This window comes from Leopardus geoffroyi, chromosome C3 (assembly GCF_018350155.1).
Source record: "Leopardus geoffroyi isolate Oge1 chromosome C3, O.geoffroyi_Oge1_pat1.0, whole genome shotgun sequence".
NCBI classification, from domain to species: Eukaryota; Metazoa; Chordata; class Mammalia; order Carnivora; family Felidae; genus Leopardus; species Leopardus geoffroyi.
In genome coordinates, this window is record NC_059338.1 from 123,923,282 (window position 1) to 123,950,000 (window position 26,719).

General features: G+C 37.6%; 1 long non-coding RNA gene across 1 annotated transcript in view; it reads right to left on the bottom strand.

The window, feature by feature from the left end:
• LOC123585981 overlaps positions 1–26,719 on the bottom strand; it is a 267,199-nt gene that overhangs the window by 140,954 nt on the left and 99,526 nt on the right. The window lies entirely within an intron of this gene.

A 26,719-nucleotide genomic window follows, 5' to 3' on the forward strand; every position in this document is an offset into this window, starting at 1 on the left:
AAAGAATATTATTTTTAATCCAAAAAAGTATATATTTTTTAAATGAAAAGGTAACCAGGAAAATTCTTAAAATCTTTTTTTCTTATTTTTTTTCTAATGTTTATTTATTTTTGAGAGAGAGAGAGAGAGAGAGTGTGAGCAGGGGAGGGGCAGAGAGACAGAATCCGAAGCAGGCTCCAGGCTCTGGGCTGTCAGCACAGAGCCCAACACAAGGAGACTTGAACCCTCGAACGGAGAGATCATGACCTGAGCCAATGTCTGATGCTTAACTGACTGTGCCACCCTGGTGCTCCTTAAAAATCTTAAAAAGAGGATAACAACTGCTTCCATTCTACGCAGTATGAGCTATCACTTTGTGCATGTGGGCATAATAGTACTCATCTGTAACCACAGTGCTCATACTTTTTTTGCATTCTGCTTTTTGTAACTTTCACAAGGATTCTTCCACATTTCAACTAATGATATGCCATAATTTATTATGGTTCTATAATACAACTGTTCTATTTTTATGTTATGCCCAGTTTGGAGTTATTACAGATTATTTTGCAAAAATTGCCTTCATGTATATATCTGACTGTGCCGACTACTTTTTCTAGGAGAGGGATCACTAAATCAAAGAATATAGAAAACCTGATGGGTTCTTAGTAAATATTTCTGCATTGCTTTCCTGAGCATTGTCACTGATGAGCGACAATGTAACCAGCAGTACACACATATAGGACAATGTATGAACACACGTCCTAGGCTAATAATAACAGCTACCAAATGTTATATGTGTACTGTGTGCCAAGTTCATTTACTCTCTATCAGATGATTTACATGTCATGTTGCCATATTTAATATAACTTCACACAACAACCCTAGTAGGTAGGTCCTATTATTATTCCCACTTTATGAAAGAGGAAACTAGTGTAGAGTAACTTGTGCAAAATCACAAAGTGATAGAGACAGGATTTGCCTCTGTCTGACGAGAGGCCAGTTGCTAAACCTTTATTTTGCCTCCTTGGCAACACCTCTCTATTAGAAACATGTCTGTTTCTTGTAGTATCTCTAAAGGTGTGCCATTAGAGATTATTTTTGCCTGTTCTTGGATTTCATATAAATGGAATCATACATTATGTGTTCTTTCTGTTTGCCTTTGAAAACTCAGCATAATGCTTTTGAAATCCATCAAATGTTGCATGCATTAGTAGTTTGCTCTTTTTATTGCTAAGTAGTATTCTATTTCATGAACATACCACAGTTTGCTTATCCATTCTTCTCTTAAGATAACTGGCCTATATCCAGTTTTTGGCCATGATGAATAAAGCTACTATAAACATTCTGGTACAAGGCTATTGGTGGACCTCTGAGTTCCTTCCTTGTATAAATAGCTGGGCATAGAATTACTGGGTCCATTTGATTTTTCACAGGCAGGAAGTGTGACTGCTGTGCCCAAGTAATAATGAAACTATTTCAGATGTATTGTATGACTGAGCAAATGAGAAGTGTGTTGATGTTGTTAGGGGCCAGGATTTCACTGTGGAAGAGGAACATAACGAATGAGTGGGGCAGGCAAGAGAGAATCATGTGAGAATGGATTGGAACAGATGTAAATTTATGGTTTCTAAGGCATGCGTATATTTGTGCATATGTGTATTAATTGTACATGCATACCTGCATGCATTTATGTGTGTGTATATACACATATTTATGTGTATGTGTATATACACCCATATATTTCCTAGCTCAATCTGCCCAAAGAGCTTAGAAGCAATGACACCTCAGTAGGAATGAGCCCACTTAGTGCCCAGACCTTGGTGACCAATATCATTTCCTACTAAAAGGAATGAGGATTCCTTGGAGAAACAACTAATTCTAATGGGATGTCAGGGTAGGTACAAGATGAGCCTGAAATATTTTGTTATACCAGAAAGTAAGGAAGTGTTTAAAAAAAATAATAGAGGCAAGCCACCAAAACATGGAAGCCAGCTTGGAGGTGCTCCCCTTGGTAAAAACTGGAACAATTTGAAAAATAATTGAGAAAAATAATAACTTATAAATCATTGAAGGAAAAATAAGGATCTATGAATCCATAATGATAATAGGGAGAAAGAGAAGAGTGTCCCTTACATCAGAATGCCATTGGCTGACTGGTAAATATGAAAGGAGTGTTAGAAATGGAAAGTCATCATTATTCAACCATCACTGTAAATATTGGCTCAGGCAAGAATTGCCAATGAATGCTAAATCCAGAGGGAGATTTTGATTAGGAGAAGGATATTCATTTGGTAAGAAACTATCTTAAGAAAGTATCTCTTCACAGATTGATGATTAGTTATGAGGGGAAAAAAGTTTAACTTTGCAGTGGAAAAATTGGATAACTCCTTGACTGGGTAATCACCCCTAACATTACCAATGAGGGGCAGAAGAACATGTGCCTTCAAAATTGATACCCTGAGAAGGAACATCATTTATGTAGTATTTCAGCCTGGAATCCTTATCTGGATCTAATCACTGGGAAAGATCAGACAAATTCCAAATGAGGAACATTCTCAAAAAAAGAGGAGGGTGGTGTTGGTTGAATTCTTCAAAAACATCATTGTCATAGAAGACAAAGAAAGGCTCTGTGGAATGTTCTAGATTAAGTTACATTCAGAATATGTTATGACTGAAGACAGTAAGTGATTCTAGACTAGATCCTGTACTAGAGGTAAAACAAATGCTCCAAAGGACAATATTAGGTTAGTTGGTCAATTGAAATACAAATGGTAAGTTAGGTTTGAAGTGTGCTGTGTTTATGTAAGAAAATATCCTTATTCTTGGGAAATACACGCTGAAGTATTTGGGGGTAATAGGCCATTATATATGCAATGTACTTTAAAAAAAAACTCAGAGGAAAAGTATGTGTATTTGTGTGTGTGCACACATTTAGTACATACACCCATGAAGAGAGCAATTGATAAAGCACACAGGGTAAAACTTAACCTGACTAAAAGCTACACGTGTTTTCTTTGCAATAGTTTGACTCTTGCAACTTCCCTGCAAGTTTAAAGTTATTTCCAAACAAAATCCTTAAAAAAAACAACAACAACAAAAAAAACAAACCTGCCCTTGGCAAGTCTTCTTCTGTCTCTGGGCATTCGGTCAACACATGTCTGAGAAACATCATAACTGAGGTGTGTTTATTTATTTATTTATTTTGGCTCCAGCTAGAGAAACCCATAAAAAAAGGAGAGTTTTTAAACTGGTGCTATTTTTAGAGGTTGTAGTAATGTGACTTGCAATAAAATGTATTCCTCAATAAATATAATTGCTCTATTGTCCAAAAAGCACGAGCAGTTTCTGTTTTCATAACAGTAACGGTGGAGTTGCGCTGATAACGAGGAAGACAAAATAATCGTCTCAGCAGGTGATACGTGTTGCTAGATTTGGAAAAGATTTTCAAACAACCAGAAGTGGGGGAGGGAGCGAGAGCTCCGCAGTACTCAAACATGGTCTCAGAATATAATTTTGATTCTCAATTCTTTTTGATAGAACAAAAAGCTCTTGTTCTTGTCAATATAACATAGTGGCTAAGAGCAATCAGACTGCCTCGTTCAAGTTCCAATTTGCTGCTTACTAGCTATGTGTCGTTGGGCAAGTTACTTAACCCCCGTGTCCCTCAGTTCCTTCACTGTAAAACTGGGGATAATAATAGAACATATCTCAAAGAGTTGTGAGGAATAAATAAGTATATGTAATGTGCTTGGCACAGGAAAAGCATTAGAGAACTGTCTTTTGTTATTGTTGTTTACTTAGTAACAAACATGATGTTAAAATGGGTCATTTTATTATACCTCAAAATGAAGAGAATTCACAAGATCTCAAGATCTCAGAGCTGTTGATATTGATTTGCACACCAACTGGCTAAATTTACTAAGAATATTATTTACACCAACATAAAAACAATCAAGAGACCCACTTACTAGCACACTACTGCCTAGAAGTAGCATGGTACTTAGATTTTATCCATGACAGTGTTAGTTTTACGTTGACTGTAATATTTCTAAGTTTTGACTAAAGATTTACTTTGTAATTTCTTAAAAAGTTGCTCTGGCTTACCTTTAAAAAATATTGCTTCTAAACTAAGTGGAACCTCTCTAAATACGGCTGCACATTAGAATCATCGGGAAGTTTTTAAACATCCCATTGCCAAGACTGTAACACATACCCACTTAGTCATAATCTATGGGTAACGGGTGAGACCCAGGCATTAGTAGTTTTCTTAAAACACCTCTGGTGATTTCAATGTGTGGCCAGTGTGAGAACCGTTGTGCCAAAGTCTTCCAAAGTTGGAAATTTGATGTAGGCTATTATCATGTTGCTATCAATTAAAATGGAGTGAAAGGTAATCAAAGTCAGGAGTACCAAATGTCCCCAACGCGACAGTAAGTAACAAGAGGTAGTGAAAATACTATAGTAAAATCAACTCAGATATAATCAAGTCTTTTGTTTGGGAAGCAACTGTCTACTTCTTATCTTTGTTATTTCCACAGAAGTTAACACAATTGGCCATTATCCATGACATATGGAAAAGTGAAGATTTCAAAATAGCAAAATGTGGAGCAACCGGGAAACAAAGCAATACAATCATGCCAACCCTCGCAAAATAGAAACTATTTTTCAGCATAATTTAGAAAATGAGTTCAAATTACTCAAAAAAATATAGTATGGGACTAATTTTCAAAATAGCATCTTGCGCATTTTGCTGTCTATTGGGGAAATCAGTGATGGCATGCAAAATTTTCAGATCTCTGGCTTGGAATTCGGGCGCTATCTAAAATCCTCTCTTTAGTAACCAACTGCTATGCAACAGTTCAAATTGGTCTGCTGGTGCAAGGTGAATATCTCAGCAACACCAAAGGATTGATGCCTCTATAATTGAAGAGTTTTGAAAACTAGATCTGGGACAAGTCTTAGTTTCACATCCATTGAGACCAAATAATATTCCCTTGTTGGATTGTAAGATGGACATGAAATTTTTGCACAATCTTGCATTTGGCTTTATAGTGCACCTATTCTTCATTTATAATTGCATTCTTTCAAATTATTAATGCATGCAAATTGCACTAAATAAGATAAATAATGTAGAGTAAATTGATGATAGAGTTCAGATTTAGGATTTCCAAAATGAATCACTGCTGGCCTTTGATTTCCTTGATGTAACTTGGCATTTGGAGAATACTGACTTCATTTAAAGCCAGCCAAATCTAAAAATTTAGATTTTTATTAAAACCTATCTGATATCATACCACGCTTCATTCATCTCAATCCCATCTCTCTCAGCTAGACTGCAATCAAACACAAACAGGGACCAAACCTGAAAATTCCCTGAGCAAACAAAACCGATTTGGTCATCCAAACAAAGCTTAATTTAGTTTATTTTGCAAGACAAGCGAGGCTAACTTGACTTGGGTTGCTTATGCTTGTGCCTATGAAGGTTATAAGTGAAACTTAAATTGTTCCCCAAAATTGATATGAAGTAACCACTAACCAAGTGTCTTTCATTTAAGAAAATTCTAATATTGTAACCAGTCACTGTGAAGAATAAACAATTACCGCCTCCATATTCTGTGAACTGCTTTATAACAATATGCCTCTGAGCATCATTCCATGTTTTTGTTCGAGTGCTCCCGATTTGCAAATTTCTTGCTGTATACACAATAAACTTTTACTACTTACTACATCAGTGATCCATTGGCTTTACTTTTTTCTGAACTTTTGACAGTTTAATGTTGAAGGTGACACACCATGTCCTAAACTTTGTGTTTATTACAAGCTTTGTGTTCATTAAAAGCTTCCTGAGAAGTGCTAGTTCCCAGCAATTGTTAATTAAATTCCTGACCAATATGGGAAGATGCAGGGCATCTATTGCATATTTCATGTGTTAGAGAGGGAATGGGAGCATAATAGCAAGAATCCCTTGAGGGTAGTGGGAACATATGGATTTGAACCCTGGCTTTGCCACTTGCAATTTCCTAATTTGTACAATGGGGGCAGTAATGGCTGCTTCACACAGCTGATGTGGGAGGAAAAATATGCATATGACAGCACTTTGTAAAGTATAGTGCATTATTCATATGTAAAATATTATTATGTCTATTGTTACATGACACATGTAAATCCTTCTATTCAGCATTTACGTTTTTTGTTTTGGTGTGTGTGTGTGTGTGTGTGTGTGTGTGTGTGTGTGAGAAGTACTCCAAATAATTACTGAATATAGAACCTTTCCTATTTAGTAGGCTCCTAAATGATTAGATATTTAAAAAATTTGAATGAAGTCAAATATACTATAATCCTGATTCATGCCACTAATAAAAGGAAACAGATCAGATAAGATGCTGTTAAATAGAATATCATTCAGCATCTGAAGTCATGGGCTTGAATCCTGGTTCTATTGACCTGCATGGGGTGACCTTCAGTAGCTCATTTACATTGCAAACCTCCAGTTTCTCCCTCTTTAAAAGGAAGGGCTGATTTGGATGATCTTTAAGATTCCACTTCTTTTTTTTTTTTTTTTAACTTTATTTACTTTGAGAGAGAGAGAGAGAGCGTGAATGGGGAGTAGGCAGAGAGAGTGGAAAACAGGAAGAATCCCAAGCAGGCTCAGCACAGAGCCTAACGTATGGCTTGAGCCCACAAACCATGAGATCATGACCTGAGCTGAAACCAAGAGCCTGAAGCTTAACCAATTGAGCCCCTCAGGTATCCTAAGATTCCACTTATTTCTAAATTTTATATCATCGTATCTAATAGGATTGGCTATTTAATATTGAAATAGCCTTATTATATTCATGAGTTTTCTATTTTAATAGCTACCTGCTTCCCAAACTTCTAGAAGTTCCATGTAGACAGAGATAAGCATTTACCTAGTTTCCCTTCTGCATCGCACACTGTTTCCCATCCAACAGATTCCTTGTCACCTTCAAGAGACATCAATCCCATGCAAACTTCTCTGACCTGCCTCCAAGGAGAATTTGATAATCCCTTCCACTGTGTTTCCACTGCAATATACCAATGTATTTAAACCTCTAATTCTGATAGAAAGGTCAAGTGAAGAAATTTGAATTTTTTATTTTTGTTTAAAAAAATGTTTTAAACGATACTGTTTTTAATTTTTTTAACATTTATTTAGTTTTGAGAGATACAGAGACAGAGTGCGAGCTGGGGAAGGGCAGAGAGAGAGGGAGACACAGAGTCCGAAGCAGGCTTCAGACACTGAGGTGTCAACACAGAGCCCGACACAGGACTCAAACTCAGAAACCGTGAGATCATGACCTGAGCCAAAGTCGGATGTTTAACCGACTGAGCCACCCAGGTGCCCCTCGAAATTTGAGTTTTTTAATTAAAAAAAAAATGTTCAGCCCACAGTGTTTGAGTCCTAGAAGAGGCTTTATAAATGTTTGCTGAATAAATGGGGGCACGAATGAGTAGCAAGCATTCACAATTCGGACCAGTGTCCTGTACATGCAGGCTCCATCCATTCTGAGTTTGAAAACAGATGGCTAGGTTTCACACAGTTTAGATAAGGTGAGTTTTTTTAGTCAGAGTTTCACAGACAAAGAAAAACAATGAGATGCCATTATAATATGCCGTCACATTGAACTTTCCCTTCTTTCCTCTTGAGATGGTTCGGTCTGGAATGTTAAACTATAAACAGGAAATGTGTCTGCTTCTCTGTTGTCTGATAAGTCACATGCATAACCTAGGCATGGTTAAATACTTGACTTAACAGGATTCCTGTTAAATTCTTGGTTCCACAGGACAGCCGAGGGATTTTCCTATTTAGAAATCATGAAAGACAGGTGAGTCCGTGAATTAGTAATATGATTAAAATTTATTTCTCTTGTAACATGGAATATAGATTAGATCTACCATTTCCAACTGCACATATTGTATTTTCCTTGTGTAGAATTCATGTTGATTTTAGATTTTTGAATTATTGATGTGAGCGCACATTTGGGTGGAGCGGACACAGGGACTACTCAGAAAAGCACAGAAGGAAACTCTTTCAGTTCTCTGTGTATTTGTGAACTGTATTTATAACCCACTGAATATAGAATTCCTGCAGGATTCGTCAGAGATCTATACAGTCTTCCTGCTGATTTATATCTGTTTTGCTGATTCAGCTGGTAGATGTGTGAGATCACTTATAGACCATTCTACAGTCGGCAAATGTCTAAATTGAAGCATCTGTTCCTTGTTTTAGTCAAAACTCTCTGGTTATCAGGAGGCAGTGAGTGAGAAATGGAGAGAAGGTGTTTGAAATAACTCCTAGGTAAACACTGAAATAACTCCCACGTGAACAGGAAGAAACATAAATCTCTTCTGGTAAAGGAGGCTCTCCACCCTGGGGAAAGTAGAAAGAAGGCAATATGCAATATTCAATTAGGTTTGTCATTATTTGCAGCATTTACTCCAGGAAGTACAAGTATGGTTCATAAACCACAAAAACACCGAATAATTCTACCCACCCTGATTTCTTGATCTCCGTGAATACAGTGAAAAAAAAATACATTATTTTTACACAGTAATAGTTAACATGATAGACACCACTTTATTATTTTTTTAATATGAAATTTATTGTCAAATTGGTTTCCATACAACACCTGGTGCTCACGCCAATAGGTGCCCTCCTCAATACCCATCACCCACCCCCCATCAACCCTCAGTTTGTTCTCAGTTTTTAAGAGTCTCTTATGTTTTGGCTCCCTCCCTCTCTAACCTCTTTTTTTTTTTCCTTCCTCTCCTCCATGGGTTTCTGTTAAGTTTCTCAGGATCCACATAAGAGTGAAAACATATGGTATCCGTCTTTCTCTGTATGACTTATTTCACTCAGCATAACAGTCTCCAGTTCCATCCACGTTGCCACAAAGGGCCATATTTCATTCTTTCTCTTTGCCACGTAGTACTCCATTGTGTATATAAACCACAATTTCTTTACCCATTCATCAGTTGATGGACATTTAGGTTCTTTCCGCAATTTGGCTATTGTTGAGAGTGCTGCTATAAACATTGGGGTACAAGTGCCCCCATGCATCAGTAGTCCTGGATCCCTTGGGTAAATTCCTAGCAGTGCTACTGCTGGGTCATAGGGTAGGTCTATTTTTAATTTTTTGAGGAACCTCCACACTGTTTTCCAGAGTGGCTGCACCAGTTTGCATTCCCAGCAACAGTGCAAGAGGGTTCCCGTTTCTCCACATCCTCGCCAGCATCTATAGTCTCCTGATTTGTTCATTTTGGCCACTCTCACTGGCATGAGGTGGTATCTGAGTGTGGTTTTGATTTGTATTTCCCTGATGAGGAGCGACGTTGAGCATCTTTTCATGTGCCTGTTGGCCATCCGGATGTCTTCATTAGAGAAGCATAGACACCACTTTAAACAGGCACTCTGCTCAGCAAATCCCAGTCGAATTCAATGGGCAGTCATTCATTCATTCAACAAACATCACTGCTAAAGAAAGATAAATAAGAAAAGACCCTGCCTTCAAGTAGCTATGTAACTCCTCAGTGAGTAGGACGATTGGATGTGAGGGGGGGGACAGAAACATGTGGAAGGAGGTTACCTGAGAACCCAAAACAGAATTTTGATGAGTTTCATGTTGTTCTTTGAAGATAGGTTTAAGGAAGGTACTTGATAGGATCTTCTTAAGCATAAACATTGAACAGTCCTGTGTTATGCCATCCATTCTCCTTGTTTAAGAATTTTACCTGAAGGGCTAAGGAGACTCATTAGAGATTATATCACTGGGCATTCATAAAACCTCGTAAATCTACCTTTTCCTTACAACTGCTGAGTGGCTCAGGAGGGCTTAATAAATGAGGCAAATTGTCTGCCTGGCTCCATTCAGAGACCAGGATGTCCAAGGATCTTCACGCTCGGGATTGTCTCTTACTTGCTTTGATGGCAGTTTCATCACTAATCATCACCAAACAGATTTGGCAAGGTCAGGGATATATAAGTGCATGGGAAAGCTTCCTGTGGTAAAAGAAGGTACCTGGCAGTCCCCATTTTTTGGTAAAACAGGAACTCTGATGACACTCAGTATGGGTCTTTTCTGTTTTTATCAAATTACATTGGTCTGAGAAGCTACTTAAGTACAAATTCAGAGTGACAGCAAAGTCACTGGCACCCAGAGTGAGATGAAACATTGAAAGGGAGAGGCCATCTCAGCAAGCAAACAAATGTTGGCAAGGATCCCACAATGCATTTTGGAGGCATAAGGCAATTCTTTAGGTTTTGTGCGGTGAAGAACAGAGATAGCTAAAAAACTATAAAAGTATACTTGGTAAAGACTCAGTACTTGACCTGTGAACAGTTATGGATTAAAAGAATGAGAATTCACTACTCTTTTTAAAAATCCCTATAGATGGACGTGATCAATCCAGAGCAATAAAAGCCTAATATTGAACTTGAAGTGGGTTTGGGTACCAGTAACAACTACAGGTTTGGATATAGGCTGCACAACTGCACAGATCTGCCCTTTAGCCACACTTAGCTAAGAGCCTGAAGAAATCCTTTTAAAGGAAATAGAAAATAAATGATAGTTCCAAATTACTGAGTATTTCTATTTTCTTGTACTCTGCATACGGATGATCTAAAAAACTCTACAATAGTATAGAACTAAGTTAGAGTTCTCATTATATACTTAAGATTCACCCAATAAAATTAGTTCTCTGATTTTCTTTTTCCTTTAAAGATAAAACAGTGAGCTAAAGGATGCCACCAGTTATTGGTATAAATAAACATTTCACTATATGTCCCTCTGTAGGTAATTTTAACCAAGATTCTGCTGATCTAACTGGAGTTACTAGGTAAGCAGCAAACTTTAGAGAACGATGCCTCAACAAAGTTCATGCCTATGTAGCTTTATTACAAATCACAACGGCAGTTTTTCAGTAGCGGTTATTTTAGTAGCTAACAAAGATATCAAGATATCATTGGATGTCAAATAAGAAAAGTGAAATAGTTATACATTTGAATTGGGTCAGCAAGAGCTTATATCATAAGCCTATTCCTTTATAGAATTCTAACAATATTTCAAGACTCTCACCGTCTGCTCTTTATTTGGAATAGTTATTTTCTTCTTGACTTTTCCACCCCTTTGAGAGCCAATTTTCACAAATAGCTATAAATCAGGGGAATCAACCTCAGTAACATGGAAAATTATTCTGAACAATGCATAATATCATGGCAGGCTACCAAATCACTGTGAAAATGCTAGAAGGAAGTCATTTGGTTCTAAATGTGAATGACAAGGATGTTAGTTTACGAATGTCCAATCAAGACATATTATACTAGGGTCCCAAGAGAATACTCTTTAAATACAGCTAAGGTCACAGGAGCTAATGATCTTATCATCATTGGATCAGTTCCCAGTTGGCAGAATACAGACTGTTTCTTTTACAAATTGAATTTTCCTGGAGTCTTACCATGTAAGTACAAGATTCAGAGGAGGGCTGGCCTGTTCTGCGTTAGGCCACAATTTCTTCCATTATCTCTTGCACTAGATTTACTTCCCGAGAAATATGCTTGGTTAAGAACAACAAGCCATGTTCAAAAACTTAACCGTATTACTAGAAATATTTCTTAACATGTTACTCTTATACTAACTCATTTCACCAGTATAGTACCAAGAGGAAGGGGCAACAGACAAGAAGGCTCTGTCTTCATCACTTCCTTTACTTGTGTTACCTTCTCCCTTTACCTAATTCTCTTTGATCTGCTGATTCTTCATGTACAGTCTAGGGACCACCAGTATGAGCATCCTCTGGGAGACTGAAGGAACGCAGAATCTTGGGTTCCACTCAGATCTGTGGATTCAAATCTGCATTTGACAAGATCGTCCATGGGATTCTTGTGTACATTAAAGTATATAGGACATCCTCCTAAAGACATACTTTGTTCTGTTGACAGGGAAACAAGACATTGATCTCTTTTGATATTTTCATTTCTATTATCTCCACTGTTATCCAAAAAATTCACAATCTAGAATCAACCCTCTTCACCAAAGCCAAAATAAGATGGCTAAGAAATAGCCAACATTTGTTTAACCCTTTGCAATTTACAAAATACTTTTCATCGTCAAATCCACTTGATGTTCGCGGTATCTTTGAGAGGTAGGCAAATGTTATAATTCTCACTTCACAAATTAGACAATTATGGCTGATGGATGTTAAGTGACATCTTCCAAATTATACACAATTAATTTTCTGACTCCAAGTTCAGGGCACCTTTTGCTACTGCACCATGATGATCGGACAGAAGATCTCAAAACAGAATGGCAGGGGAGAAGAATAAATTTAGGACCTCAAACAGAGGTAGAAATTACTGGGAAAAGTTGCTGGAAAACTGATTATGTAATTCGTAGCCACCTTATCTAAGATTTCACCCCCAATAACCAGGATATACAAAAAAATCTACTACATTTTTAAAAGATATTCAGCCTCCTCCTGATTAGGAGCTAAACATAATCATAAGCAAGGGAAGGCAGGAAAGCAAGTGGGGCTGTGCAAGCGTTTCCCTGCTAGCGATTCTCACAAGCACATCAGCAGGAACCAGTGGCAAGGCAGCCCACCGGCTGTAGTCCCAATACTTCGGTCCCCCCGGGAAGTGTTTGGCACCCCTTTTCACCTAGTCTGCATACTTGCATCAGTCAAACAGATAGCATATGACCATCATGGTTTTTGTAGATACTTCCTTTCGGGCAAAAGCCACATTTGCTTTATTTATACATTTCTGCATTTCCTTTATTTATGCATTTATGCATTTGTCTGACTTTTCCCATGCTTATATACCATGCTTCCAAAGTCAACTTCTTTTTTTTTTTTTTTTTTTTTTGGATTTCCTCGTTAGGAAAAGACAGACAAGTTTTTTCCAAGAAAAGCTTCTCTGCCAAACCCACTGCCAGTCCTGGTCACCGGTCTTCATGCGCTCACAGCAGGAGCCCCACCATGTAGGCAGCTGCAGGAAAAGTCGAATGCCTTCCCCCATAAGCCATGGCCTCTGTGCCCTGGGGTTCGGTATGTACATCCTGGGCAGATCATCCATTAAAAGACAAAAGAATTAGAACATCTCTGAAGAAACAAATTTTATCACCAAACCTCTAAAGGTTTTCCTTTTGAGAGTTTCAGGGTGAACGATGATTTGGCAATTAAGGAAGTTACTGAGTGAATTTGGGAATGCAAACCTTCTTGAAACAATTTTCAATATGTTTTCTCCAATATTTAAAGCAAGGGTCAGCACACAAACGGGGTGGTCAAGATTCCAAATCATATCTCCAGCATCTGTTCTGTAAGTGAGGGGATGCATTGAAAGCACGGAAGGGCTGAGTCCACAGCAACGTGCTCAACTCGATGGGATTTCCCGATATAGATGTGCACACTCCCTGGAGACTCAAGCTGGACAAGAGCCCTATACTCAAGATGGAGAAAACAATCTTGCTTTAAGTCTAGAACTAGGAATGGATAATTCTTCCAATCACAAAGTAAACACATTCCCAGCTAAATATGGGCACGACAGCATGTCGATAAAATTCAAGTGAGATCTGTTTTTGGAGCACACAATTAAAAACTGGCAACAGCCGGGAGTTCCCGAATAAGCTTAAAATTAATCATATTCTAGTATTTTTACGCCTTTCATTTCAGTAATTTGTTCTATTCATTTCTGAAATGCTTCATTCTAGGGGCTTCTACTTGTATATATTCTCTCCTGGCCATCAAACTTTAATACTTACTGGTTTATTTTTAAACTCTATTATTTAACTTATAAAAAGAAATAATAGAAGCTACAATGAACATGAGGCAGTGTGGGTAAAAATTCTTACCATAGATACTATTCAGAGAATCATGCTGCAAACAAATATATTGGCTCTAATTATTAGCCTTGCCATTTATGCTGAACATGCCAACATATTTTCTGTACCCCATCTCTGTTCTGTCTGAAATTTTCTTCTCTCTCCTCTTTCCAAGTCTGGTGTCTTCTCCTCTTGGTCTCTTGCTTTAATGTTATCTTCTTAAAGAGGCCTTCCTCAACTACCTTACCTAGGATAGTGCCCTCTGTTATTTATCAGAATATACTATTTACTTATTTTATAGTATTTATCATTATCTATTATCACGTGCTGTGTTTGTTTATTGCCTGTCTCTCCTAGCAGCATGCAAAGTCTGGAGGGCAGGAATCTTTCTATCTTTATTATCCTTGTATATTCATCTTCTAGTCTAGAACAAAGTAGCTGCTTAGTAAATATATGTTGAATGAATGAATGGACATTTGACTTTTCCTTATTTATTTAGTCCTAATATCAAGTCTTAAAGATTTCCTGGTTTCACTTTCTTTATTATTCTTTAAACTAAGCCCCAGATTTTCAACATTTTTTTAAATCTACACATACACATTATCATACAACATGGCTATTATAGCCTGAGAAGTAGTTTCTGAATTTGAGAAATAAATAATCCCCTTGATTCTGAAACCTAAATTTAAAAAAGAAACAGCCATCTATCTCCAAGGGATAAGAGTGTCGACGAAGAAGAAAACATTCACTTTTTTTAAAAGTTCTGTTAACTCCATAGTTGAGTTGGTTTTAAAGAATATTTCACTTATTTTTAGACTCTGATTTAAGTTTCATCAAGTCAACAGATATTTCTTGATCCTTCCTGTAGTTAATTTGATTGCCCCATTTTGCAATTATGGAAGTTTAGACACAGCCTAGGCGATTCCTCAAATGGAATGAGGAATAACTCTAATTCACAATGTACACACACAGACAAGGGAGAATTTATAGAATACTGTGGGTATCAGATTTGTATAAAGCTTTTGCCTCTCATCTTGTCCACTAAGGAGACAGAGACTATTCCTCTTCCTCCAGTACGTACGATTTCCTTTACATTTCTAGTTTGGGCACTTGACGTCCAAGGACAAAGGGGACATTTGCTGGCTTCTGTCTTCTCATGAGCGTTGGCCAATGGGATGGGAGTGAGTCTAGTCCACCTTCTCTAAAGGAGGGACGTCATTAAAAGAAAGGGTGTGTCTTCCCTTTCCTTTTAACTCTTTCCTGTTGTCTGGAATGTGGAGTTGGCAGTGAGTCATTTTATACCATAGGGATGAGGGCGAGATCTTACAGATAAAGGAGCCAGGACATGAGGGAACCTAGCTCCATTGCTGACTTTGTGGAGAGAGCTGCCATGTGGCTTAGACTTTAGCATTAAGTTAATGTTAAATGTCCATCTTTATTACAGCTGCCAAATCGACATTCCAAGTAATATGTCTGCATAGGATTCGCTTATATATCTTTTCCAAAATTTTAAATAAAAGAATTTACTTGATTTTAAATTCAAATAGCTTCTCCTCCCACCCCCCCCCCACCCCCCACAAAGCCTCTATTCTGCCTGGAATTTTCTGGGTGTTTCCAAAAATACAGAATAACTGAATTCACCTTGGAATGAGAGATATCTCCAATGCAGTCATGGAGTTACTTTGTAAGTACTGGAAAATGGTCGAAGACAGCATTCTAAGATAGATTGGGCTTCATGATGAGATGTTTTAAATGTCGAGGGCAACTCTTTAGTAAGGGAAAATTCTTTTCTCCCAAAGAAGGTTGAGAAAAATATTGAGACAAGTATTTGAAACATGACTTCTGTGTTCTAGAATATGCTGGGATACAGAGAATTCTAAGCTTTTTTTTTTTTTTTGTGATAAAAACTTCTAAGTTTCAGAACACAGAAGTATATGGAGATTTTTAAAAGTTAAACCTTTGCAGAAAGCTCTGGAGGAGCAGGGGAAAATGCTCACATATTATCTGTTGCAAGGATATCTTCAAATCAATATACTTTGAGAACCTTTCTTTCTCTACAACTTAGAAATAATGTGCCTATAGATATTATCATACTCTTCAGAAATTGATGACTTCTGAACCCACAAACTAACGTGGCTTAGGTACTTACTATGGACTGAGTGCTTTGCATGTAGTAACATGTTTATTTATCAGGAAACTGAGGCACAGAGAGACTAAATAATTGCCCCAGGTTCTAAAGCTGAAAGGCTGCAGAGTCAGGTTATCAAAGATGACTCTAGAACTTCTAGTCTAGAAGACTAAATTTCTGTCAGATATAATCATAAGTCAGGAACTTGTTAGATTTCTGAAATTTGAAGATTCCAAAATGGTCACAACTTTGGCCACATGGACATCAAGCACTCTATCACAGCCAGTCCCTCCTTTCCGCAAATTCTGAGGCTGTATTTTATCCTACTGAGAGTGATTACTGCATTACTCTGTTTACAAGTTTGTGGGGACACATTTTGGGGAGAAATTTTCTGTTTTTACCTACAATCCAGTAACTGTTACTATCTGCATGTTATATCACAGAATGTGACATTTATTTTCCTTCATTTCCTGCTCATGTCCATTCACCTGCAACACAGGACAAAGGGAAGACCGAACTGGAGAGTATTCCTGCCTACACATTGTACCAGCCACCTTTGGCTTCAAAAATATGGGTTTAGAAACTATTGTACAATGAAGGTACAGTGTTTTCCAGGTTGAACATCAATCAGTATGCTTAAAATGCCTCACACCACTGCCAAACAAAAATGCCTGTGTTCGGGACACCTGGGTGGCTCAGTCGGTTAAGCGTCTGACTTCGGCTCAGGTCATGATCTTGCGGTTTGTGAGTTCAAGCCCCGCGTCGGGCTCTGTGCTGACAGCTCAGAGCCCAGAGCCTGCTTCAGATTCTGTGTTTCCTTCTCTCTCTGCCCCTCCCCTGCTCATGCTCTGTCTCTCTCTGTCTCAAAAATAAATAAAACATTTCAAAAAAAAACAAAAACAAAAAACCAAAAATGTCTCTGTTTGTGAGTGCTGGCTCAACAGTCTCTTCAGAACTTTCGGGAAATGGAGGTGAGTGGAAAATTAGCTGCTGACAAATTCACTGCTGTCAATGCTAGCCGACACACTGGACATGAACCAGCTGAAAGTGTTGTGACTTTTCTAGTCCTGACTTCAGGCTTCACTCGAATTGACTACATTTGTCCAAGAGAAACCATGGCACAAAAGAAGTAAGCTGGGAGGTATGGGCTGAATGCAAACAGAGTTAGTATATTTTCTATGAGAATCATAATTAGCTACCTACATTTATTCAGGTGCTAAACTTACACAGCCTTTACGGATCCAGGAATATTTCTTTAAATGTTAAATTGTTTAATTCATGCATAATGATTATCATTCTGTGGTGTAGGGTTATCACCCAAAGATTTCTTTGAACCATAGTCCGAACAATATACGAATGTAATTTTATGACTAGAGGGGACCACCTTATGATAGCCATCAATGCTTTTCATCAAATATTTGAGAGTTTCCCTGTCTGGTCACACAAGTCCCTTTGCTGGGTATATGTGACTTTTTCTTGCCATGGCGTTCTGAATAGAAAGAAACATGTGGCACTCTCAGGCTGTGTATTTAATTGCTGGTGTGAAAACCTCCAGAGTTCTCTTTGCTCATTGGTGCAGCCACGACCAAGTGTTTGGCACAATGGTTACATTTTGTTGAAACTGGATCCTTGAAGGCTGCAATGAGTCAACAGGCAACCAGCACTTAATGGAATATGCCCTGAGTGAGAAATAACCCTTTGTTGTTTTATAGCCATTAATTTTTTGGGTTGCTTATTCACTATCACAGCATAATTCATATTAATCTGATGGATTTAGAGATTAATATATATAATGAGGGTAGTGCGCCACACTAAGATATGTAGCATTGGTTTTAGGACCAGGAAGTGTTTCATAAGGAAACGATTAGCGGAGGCCTAAGGGATGGCATTCTGTGTTTTTCAGTGGCAACACACTTAGTAAATTCTTACTTGAATTAAACTGAAAGCATATGATATACTTCCATAAACTTGGGAAGAAGTTTGAAAACTCAACATCCAAAAAACAAATAGTCCAGTGAAGAAGTGTGCAGAAGACATGAATAGACACTTTTCCAAAGAAGACATCCAGATGGCTAACATACACATGAAAAATTGCTCAACATTACTCATCGTCGGAGAAACACAAATCAAAACCACAATGAGATACCACCAAATACCGGTCAGAATGGCTAAAGTTAACAACTCAGGTAACAACAGATGTTGGCGAGCATGTAGAGAAAGGGGAACACTCGCACTGTTGGTGGGAATGCAAACTGGTGCAGCCACTCTGGAAAACAGGATGGAGGTTCCTCAAAAAATTAAAAATAGAACTACCCTATGACCCAGCAACTGCACTACTAGGTATTTATCCAAAGGATACAAAAATGCTGATTCTAAGGGGCACATGCACCCCGATATTTATAGCAGTGCTTGCAACAAGAGCCAAATCATGGAAAGAGCCCAAATGTCCATTGATTGAGGAATGGATAAAGAAGATGTGATATATATGCACAATGGAATATTATTTGGCAATAAAAAAGAATGAAATCATGCCATTTGCAACAATGTGGATGGAACTAGAGTATATTATGCTAAGTGAAATAAGTTAAAGAAAAATAAATATCATATGATTTCACTCATATGTGGAATTTACGAAACACAATAGAGGAACATAGAGGAAGGGAAGGAAACATAAGATAAAAACAGAGAGGGAGGCAAACCATAAGAGAGTCTTAAATACACAGAACAAACTGAGGGTTGCTGGAGGGGTATTGGGTGGGAGGAAGGGCTAAATGGGTGATGGGTATTAAAGAGGGAACCTGGGATGAGCACTGGGTATTATATGTAAGTGACGAATCACTAAATTCTACTTTGGAAATCATTATTACACTATATGTTAACTAACTTAGATTTAAATAAAATTTAAAAATTAAAAAAAAAATAGAAAACTGAATGCGAGTATTATGTATTGGTTGCTTTGGGTAGCATTTAATGAAGTACTAAGTCTATTTGCCACGTGGTTGACTACCCAGTCCCAAGATCTCCCGCTAATCCATGAGAGACACGTGAACACCTTTGCTCTTCCTACACAATTGAAATTTGGGGCATGTTTGTTATCTCTGCAAAACCGAGCCTATTCTGACAGAAATGTAGTCCAATTAGCCTCATTTTACAGGTGAAAAAGCTGAAAGAGATACTGGTGAATATCTCAATAATTTCTAAGTCATTAAAGGTAAGGCTGACACAAGCCGGTGTGTTTTGTCACTGTGAACCAGTGCGCGGCCTTTTGGGCACCAAACAGGATATTCTCCAAGCAGATCTTTCTCCTTTAACCCCTGTCAGAGCTTGTGCAAAAATGGAGTAAATGCCCTTTGACTCAAGAAGACTCTCTGGAGGAGATGCAGAACTTGCTCAAGAAGACAAAACCAGTGGGTCATAGTCCACTATTTTAGTTCAAGGAGAAAGGAGATGAAACAGAAACCCCTACAACACACACAGGAAATGCACCCTCATTAATTCTTCAGAAACGAACATCTGCAAAAGCAGGAAGAAATCTGTACTAATCTGGACTATCTACATGACTTCCAAAATCAACCCTGAAGGGTGGCGGCTTTACGTACAAGAATCAAGTAAACGCTCAAAAATTAAATAAAAATCTTGTACTCGGCAAGCAGCATTTCAGACATTGCTGGGTGTTTCAAAGTACTTGTGTCTCACCGTGTTTTCATGTCTTACCTCCTATGGAGTAAAACCACCACAGAAGTTTGAGGTCAGAAGAGCAGGAATGTTCGACAGAGCTCAGCCTGCCCTGATTTGTGGATTAGAATAATGGCAGTCTTTCCAGGAGATCAAAGTCAGTTTTGAGGGGATGGCTGCTGGTTTCTCACACAAAATGTATGCTTCCCGTGGGAATGGTTAACAAGGTCTTCACTGGAACATGGTGCTATCATTCCACATGTAGAAAAATTCTTTATCTCATCAGAATGACAAGTAATTGTCAAGTTAGCAGTGAGTTGTTTAATCCAAACAGATGTGTCCTCACTGCAACCAGGAAACTAATTGAAAACTGAGCCTTCAGTATTTTCAGATTCTAATTTTCCTCACCAAGATGAGAGAAACTTATGCTCCTTGAGAGTTACAGTGAAAGAATGGGATTGAAAAACTATCTGAGGGTCACCTGGGTGGCTCAGTCAGTGAAGCCTCCAACTCTTGATTTTGGCTCAGGTCATGATCTCACGGGTCGAAGGATCGAGCCCTGCTTTGGGCTCCAAGTTGAGCATAGAATCTGCCTGTGATTCCCTGTCTCCACTCTCTCTCTCTTTCTCTTAACTTCCACCCCCTCTCTCTTAAAATAAAGAGATAAACATTTTTTAAAAAAGAAAGCATACCTGAAGTTGACAAAAAAATCAGGACCTCATAATGAAATGATTGTGACTTTAACTTTCTCACTCTCCTCAGCTTCCCTCTAACCACGGAGAACTGCGAATGAATGAATGCAGAGATTCTTATCCTCAGTTTCCATTTTCATGCAATTTCTTACAAAATATGACAGATTATAGTCATGCTCTGACAGGGCATCAGCATGTTAACAAACACTTCCAACAGTAAAATGCAACAAGCAGCCAAGGAGAAAGAAGGCAACCTTCTTTCTGCATCAGGTAAGCCTCATCTTCTTGTCCCTTTAACTTTAGAAATACTCCCCCCTCCCCACTGCTTCTACTTCCCCTTGGAAGCATTTTGTATCTTTTTCATTGAATTCACTCCTCATTTCCCTGTACACATAGAGCATGATTTCTGTGTTTTCCCTAGGGCCTGTTTTAGTTTTTGAGGTTGGTTCTTGTTGCTGGTTGTAAATATGCCAGGATAGACACATTAGTTTTTAAACAAAAAGCATTTTTTTTAAAATAGTTTGTGTTTTCAGGTAGAAAAACTTCCTTTTGAATCTTTAGCAGTTCCTTTCATGAAGTCCTGGGTAGATTCAACATTGACATAATCCTGAACCAAGTTCAAATCACCAAACTGTAGAAATGGGCAGAAGTGTACTTTGAAAATTCTTTTTCTCATGATCACCCTGCCACCGTTTGTCACTCGGTACTCCAAATGAAATAACGTTGCACCAAGAACTTCACAACCTGCTCCCAGTTAGGTAGCATTAAATAGAAGCCACGGAGAAAATAAAAATAAATATCCTTTTCCTTGATACACGAATTCCCCAATGTAAGAATGATCAGACTGATTTTGTTTAACTTCTACACAGGGAAGTTGAGCTCTTCTTCCCATAATTATTTAAACCAGGAATTGGCAAACTCAGAACTGTGAGACAAATCTAGCCAACTGCCTGTTTTTGCTGGTCCCACAAGCCAAGAAGAGCTTCTATACTTTTAAATTGTTTTTAAGAATCAAAAGAAGAAGAAGGTTTTGTGACTCAACTCAGAAAATGATATAAAATTAAAATATTCGTGTTCATAAATGAAGTTTTATTGGAACACAGCCACGCCCAATCATTTACTTGTCGCGTATGATTATTTTCATCCCACAATGGCAGAGGTGAAGAACTGCGGCAAAGACCATATGGCACAAAGGGTTGAAAATATTTACTAACTGGCCTTTTATAGAAAAAATTTGCCCCCACCCGATTTAGACTACCTAATTTCACTATTAAATAATAAAAGAGGTTATGAGGTCTGGAGAACACATAAGATTTTGTTTTGAAACCTGAAAAAAAAAAAGGAAAACATATACAACAAAGATTTGACTATTTCTCAGTAGGGAAAAAGAAAGCTAAAATTATGAAAGGAACAAGGCATTTGGAATCAGAAACCCAAGAGTGAACCCAAGTTTCTCTACACACTGATGGTTGACCAGTCACTTTATCTTTCTTTCATTCATCTATTCAGAAATTTGTGGAGTGCTTACTTTGTGCCAGGCACAGTGAAGACACGGCGAAAACAACTGCAAACAAAATATAGACACTGTCCTAAAAATGCCTAAGTCTTGTTGCAAGGGTTAAAACCAATAACGTGGTTGAAAGAACTCTGTAAAATTTAAAGCACTACCTATAATTATTCATATATTTGAAGCTGCAAGTATGTAGTTTTGTCTTAGGTATGACCCTGATCATGCAAAGCTTAGAAGACCTTTAGAAACTATCTGCTGCTTTTTACTAGACAAGAGGCATTTTATTCAACTCTTTTTTTTTGGGGGGGGGGGACAGAGAGAGACAGAGCATGAACGGGGGAGGGGCAGAGAGAGAGGGAGACACAGAATCGGAAACAGGCTCCAGGCCCTGAGCCATCAGCCCAGAGCCCGACGCGGGGCTCGAACTCATGGACTGCAAGATCATGACCTGGCTGAAGTCGGACGCTTAACCGACTGCGCCACCCAGGCGCCCCGCATTTTATTCAACTCTTGAAGCTTTACTAACTTTATCTTAATGTCATCTCAGCGATGCAATCCCTGTTCTTTAATAACGTGTTACTTTTTTAGCATCTATTCATTCTGTACATAAGGTACAATTTGAGGGCCAAACACAGTAACAATAGTGGTCATAATTGACTCCTTGCTTATCTTTTGATAGGCTTACCTGTGGCTTTTCTTTAAAAGAAAAATTATCGGGAAAACACATTTATCTTGGGAAAATAAATAGTTAAGGTATTTTGCCATTTAAGCATAGTGCACATCATCATCATCATCATGCAGTAACTGCTGAGTAAACACTTTTATCTACTCAGTATTTAGGTATTTAAGTTTTTGATAGAAGGAGTTGGAAAAAACTAAGCTATATTTTCTGATTAAGACATGTTTGTTAAATACTAGTGTTAAAAATATCCATTCGGCATTATTTTTTAATTTTTTTTAATGTTTATTTACTTTTGAGAGAGAGAGTGTGTGAGCGGGGGGGGGGGGGGGGGTGGCGGTACGGGAGAGAGAGGGAGACACAGAATCTGAAGCAGACTCCAGGCTCTGAGCTGTCAGCACAGAACCCGATGCAGGGCTCAAACTCACAAACTGTGAGATCACGACCTGAGCTGAAGTCAGTCACTCAGCCGACTGAACCACCCAGGTGCCCCAATAAAGAGATGTTTATTAAATACTACTGTTAAAAATATCCATTCAGCATTAATGATGCTTTTAATAAATGAATAAAAAATATCATTATGGTGAAATGTTCAAAATACTATTTTTAATTCTTCTGGTTTATCTATCAAATTAGTCAACAAAATTCAATACGTCAAAGTGACTTTCTGGATAAAATTAGTTCTCTTTTCAAACTTGTATATTTTGAAGTAAATATCTAATATCCACACTGCCCACAGAATGTTTTATTTCACATGTATAGAACAATTTGATTCGAAATTATTACTTTTAATAAAACTTACATTACTAAGTAATTGTTCACTCCTAAAATTTTTATCTTTCCCTTTTAAATGAGAAGCAATGTAAATGAAAAGTAAGCCATTGGTATTTTCTATTTTATTAAGTGTTTTTACAAGCCTAGATAATAAGTAATTTCATATCTGTCTTCACATTACTTTCTTATTTAACCTCAGTTAAAAGTTATAATAATCATGAAATGTTATGTTAGAATATTAAATGCTACACTATGGGGGAAAGATGGGAGGATGCAATCATAAGTGTCTTTATTCAGGACCTGACCAATATCCTCATTGCACCTTCTGCTCACACTCTACCAGCTCTATTTTAATATCAAAACCAACACAAATAAACAAGTCTGAGAGGAGTTAAATGGCTAGAAACTCTATGATTCATTCACCTTTTAGTGCTAGGTATTAGAAGGGCAATCATTAACATGAAAGGAATAGAAATTTTTATTTCATCAAAAGTTCTTCCCTTAAATCACACTATTCAGACCTCACCATCTTTAAGAACATTCCTAACTCCTAGAGAAGTGCCCTTAAGTAAGGCATTAGATCAGCATCCGTTCCCCTAAAGGCCCCAAATTATGCAAATTACATTAACATGTAGCTTCATATACCACACAGGAGCCAAGGGACAGTGCATGTTGGTAACATGCTACAAATAATGATGACTGTACATTCTAGTGTCATTTTATGCAGTGTTGCACCAGATGACATTATCAAATGTGTATATTACAACTTTTCCCTTTACAGTCCTTTCTCCTCAGACCAGTCGCCTGCTCAAAATTTTAAGTCTTCGATGATAGTTCTTAACCTTCCTTGGATCATGGTTCTATTTGAGAAACTGATGAAAGAGCATATGTAGACACATGTATATACATATATACGTGTATGTGCGTGTGCGTGTGTGTGTGTGTGTGTGTGTGTATACACACATGTATATTCTTATCCTCATAACATTCTCAATACCATTTCAGTCCCTCACCTATGCACCTGTTTACTTCTTCACCATTGAGGTCCACGCTAATACTTCCACCTGGGGGACTTTCACACCCTGGCTCCACTTTAGATGCACATTTAAGGCCTAGGGAGAAGGCAAGAAAATGCTTCTCACCTTACCTTTTTTTGTTCTTTTTTTTCCCCCCAGTAACTAAACCATTTTAACAGAAAGAGGGTGGAGCCCATACTTGATAATGTACCGGAAGAAACTGTCATTTCTGGAGTCTTTCCATGACCTGGGGGTTTCTAGCATAGAACCAATGAACTGGCTCCTGGCCACTTCTTATCTGAACGGAACCTCAAGCTCAGGAATGCTTTTTTAGGAGCTAAAATAGCACTGTGATTTCTTTACTATCCTCCCTGATAATGCCTAGATTTCATTTCCCAGGGATAAAACTTGATGAGAAATTACTTTTTCTAAGACTGGAGTAATATATGGTAATGTTTATATGTGCTAATAATGAAGCAGCATAAAGAAATTAAGAAAACAACTCCATTTACAGTTATGCCCCCCAAAATAACTAGGAATAAAGTTAACCAAAGAGGTGAAAGACCTCTACTCTGAAAACCATAAAACAATGATGAAAGAAATTGAAGAGGACACAAAGGGAACAATATTCCATGCTCATGGATTGGAAGAATTAATATTGTTAAAATGTCCATAGTACTGAAAGCAATGTACAAATTCAGCGCAACGCTTATCAAAATGCCAATAGCATTTTTTGTTTTGCAAAATTAGAACAAGCAATTCTAAAATTGTATGGAACAATAAAAGACCCTAAATAGTCACAGCAATCTTAAGAAAGAAAAACAAAGCTAAGGGTATCACAATTTCAGATTTCAAGATATACTACAAAGCTGTGGTAATCCAAACAGTATGGTACTAGCACAAAAATAGACACATAGGTCAACAGAACAGAGCGCCCAGAAATAAAGCCAGAAGTATATAGTCAATTAATCTTTGACAAAGGAGGAATGAAGATACATGGGAAAAACGTAGTCTTTTCAATAAATGTGGCTGGGAAAACTAGACAGTTGTCTGCAAAAGAATGAAACTGGACCACTTTCTAACACCTTCCACAAAAATAAACTGAAAATGGATTAAAGACCTAAATGTGAGACCTGAAACCATAAAAAAAGAGAATACAGGCAATAATTTCTCCAACATCAGCCTTTACAACATTTTTGTAGATATGTCTCCTAAGACACGGGAATCAAAAACAAAAATAAACTATTGAGACTACATAAAAATAAAGCGAAGGAAGCCATTAACAAATTTAAAAGACAACCTATGGAATGTGATATTTGAAAGTGATATATTAGATAAGGGGTTATTATCCAAAATATACAAAAAACCTATACAACTCCACACGAAAAATACAAATAACTGATTAAAAATGGGCAGAGGACCTGAATGGACATTCTTCTCAAAGAAGACATACAGAAAGCAAATAGACATATGAAAAGATGTTCAATATCACTAACCATCAGGGAGATGCAAATAAAAGCCAGAATCAGATATCACATTATGCTTGTCAGAGTGGCTAAAATAAAAGAGGTAGAAAATAACAAGCGTTGCTGAGGATGTGGAGAAAAAGGAACCCTTTTATACTGTTGGTGGGAATGTAAATTGGTACAGCCACTGTGGAAAACAGTAGGAAGTTTCTCAAAAAACTAAAAATAGAAAAACAATATGACTCAGTAATTCCACTGGTAGGTATCTGCCCAAAGAAAATGAAAACACTAATTTGAAAAACTATATGCACCCCTATGTTCATTGCAGCATTATTTACAGTAGCCAAGATATGGAACAACCTGTGTCCATCAATAGATGAATGGATAAGGAAGCTGTGATACATATCTATACCTATAGATACAGGTATAGATATAGATATAATGGAATGTTATGCAGCCATAAAAAAGAATGAAATCGTGCCATTTACAACAAAATGGATGGACCTACGGGGGTATTATCTAAGTGAAATAAGTCGGAGTGAGAAAGACAAATGCCATGTGATTTTACTCCTATCGTGGAGTCTGAAAAAAACAAATGAATAAACCAACAAAAAGCAGAATTAGAACTATACTTACAGAGAACAAGCTGATGGTTGCCAGAAGGGAGGTGGGTGGGGGATGGGCAAAATGGGTGAGAGGGGGTGGCAGATACAGGCTTCCAGTTATGGTATGAACAAGTCATGAGAATAAAAGTCACAGCATAAGGAATATAATCAATGATAATGTAATAGCTTTGTGTGGGAACAGATGGTTGCTTCACTAGTGAGCAAAGTATAATGTGTAGAGATCTTGAATCACTACGTTGTACATCTGAAACTAATGTAACATCGCCTGTCAATTATAGTTTAATAAATTTTTTTTAATATTTTTTTTTCAACGTTTATTTATTTTGGGGACAGAGA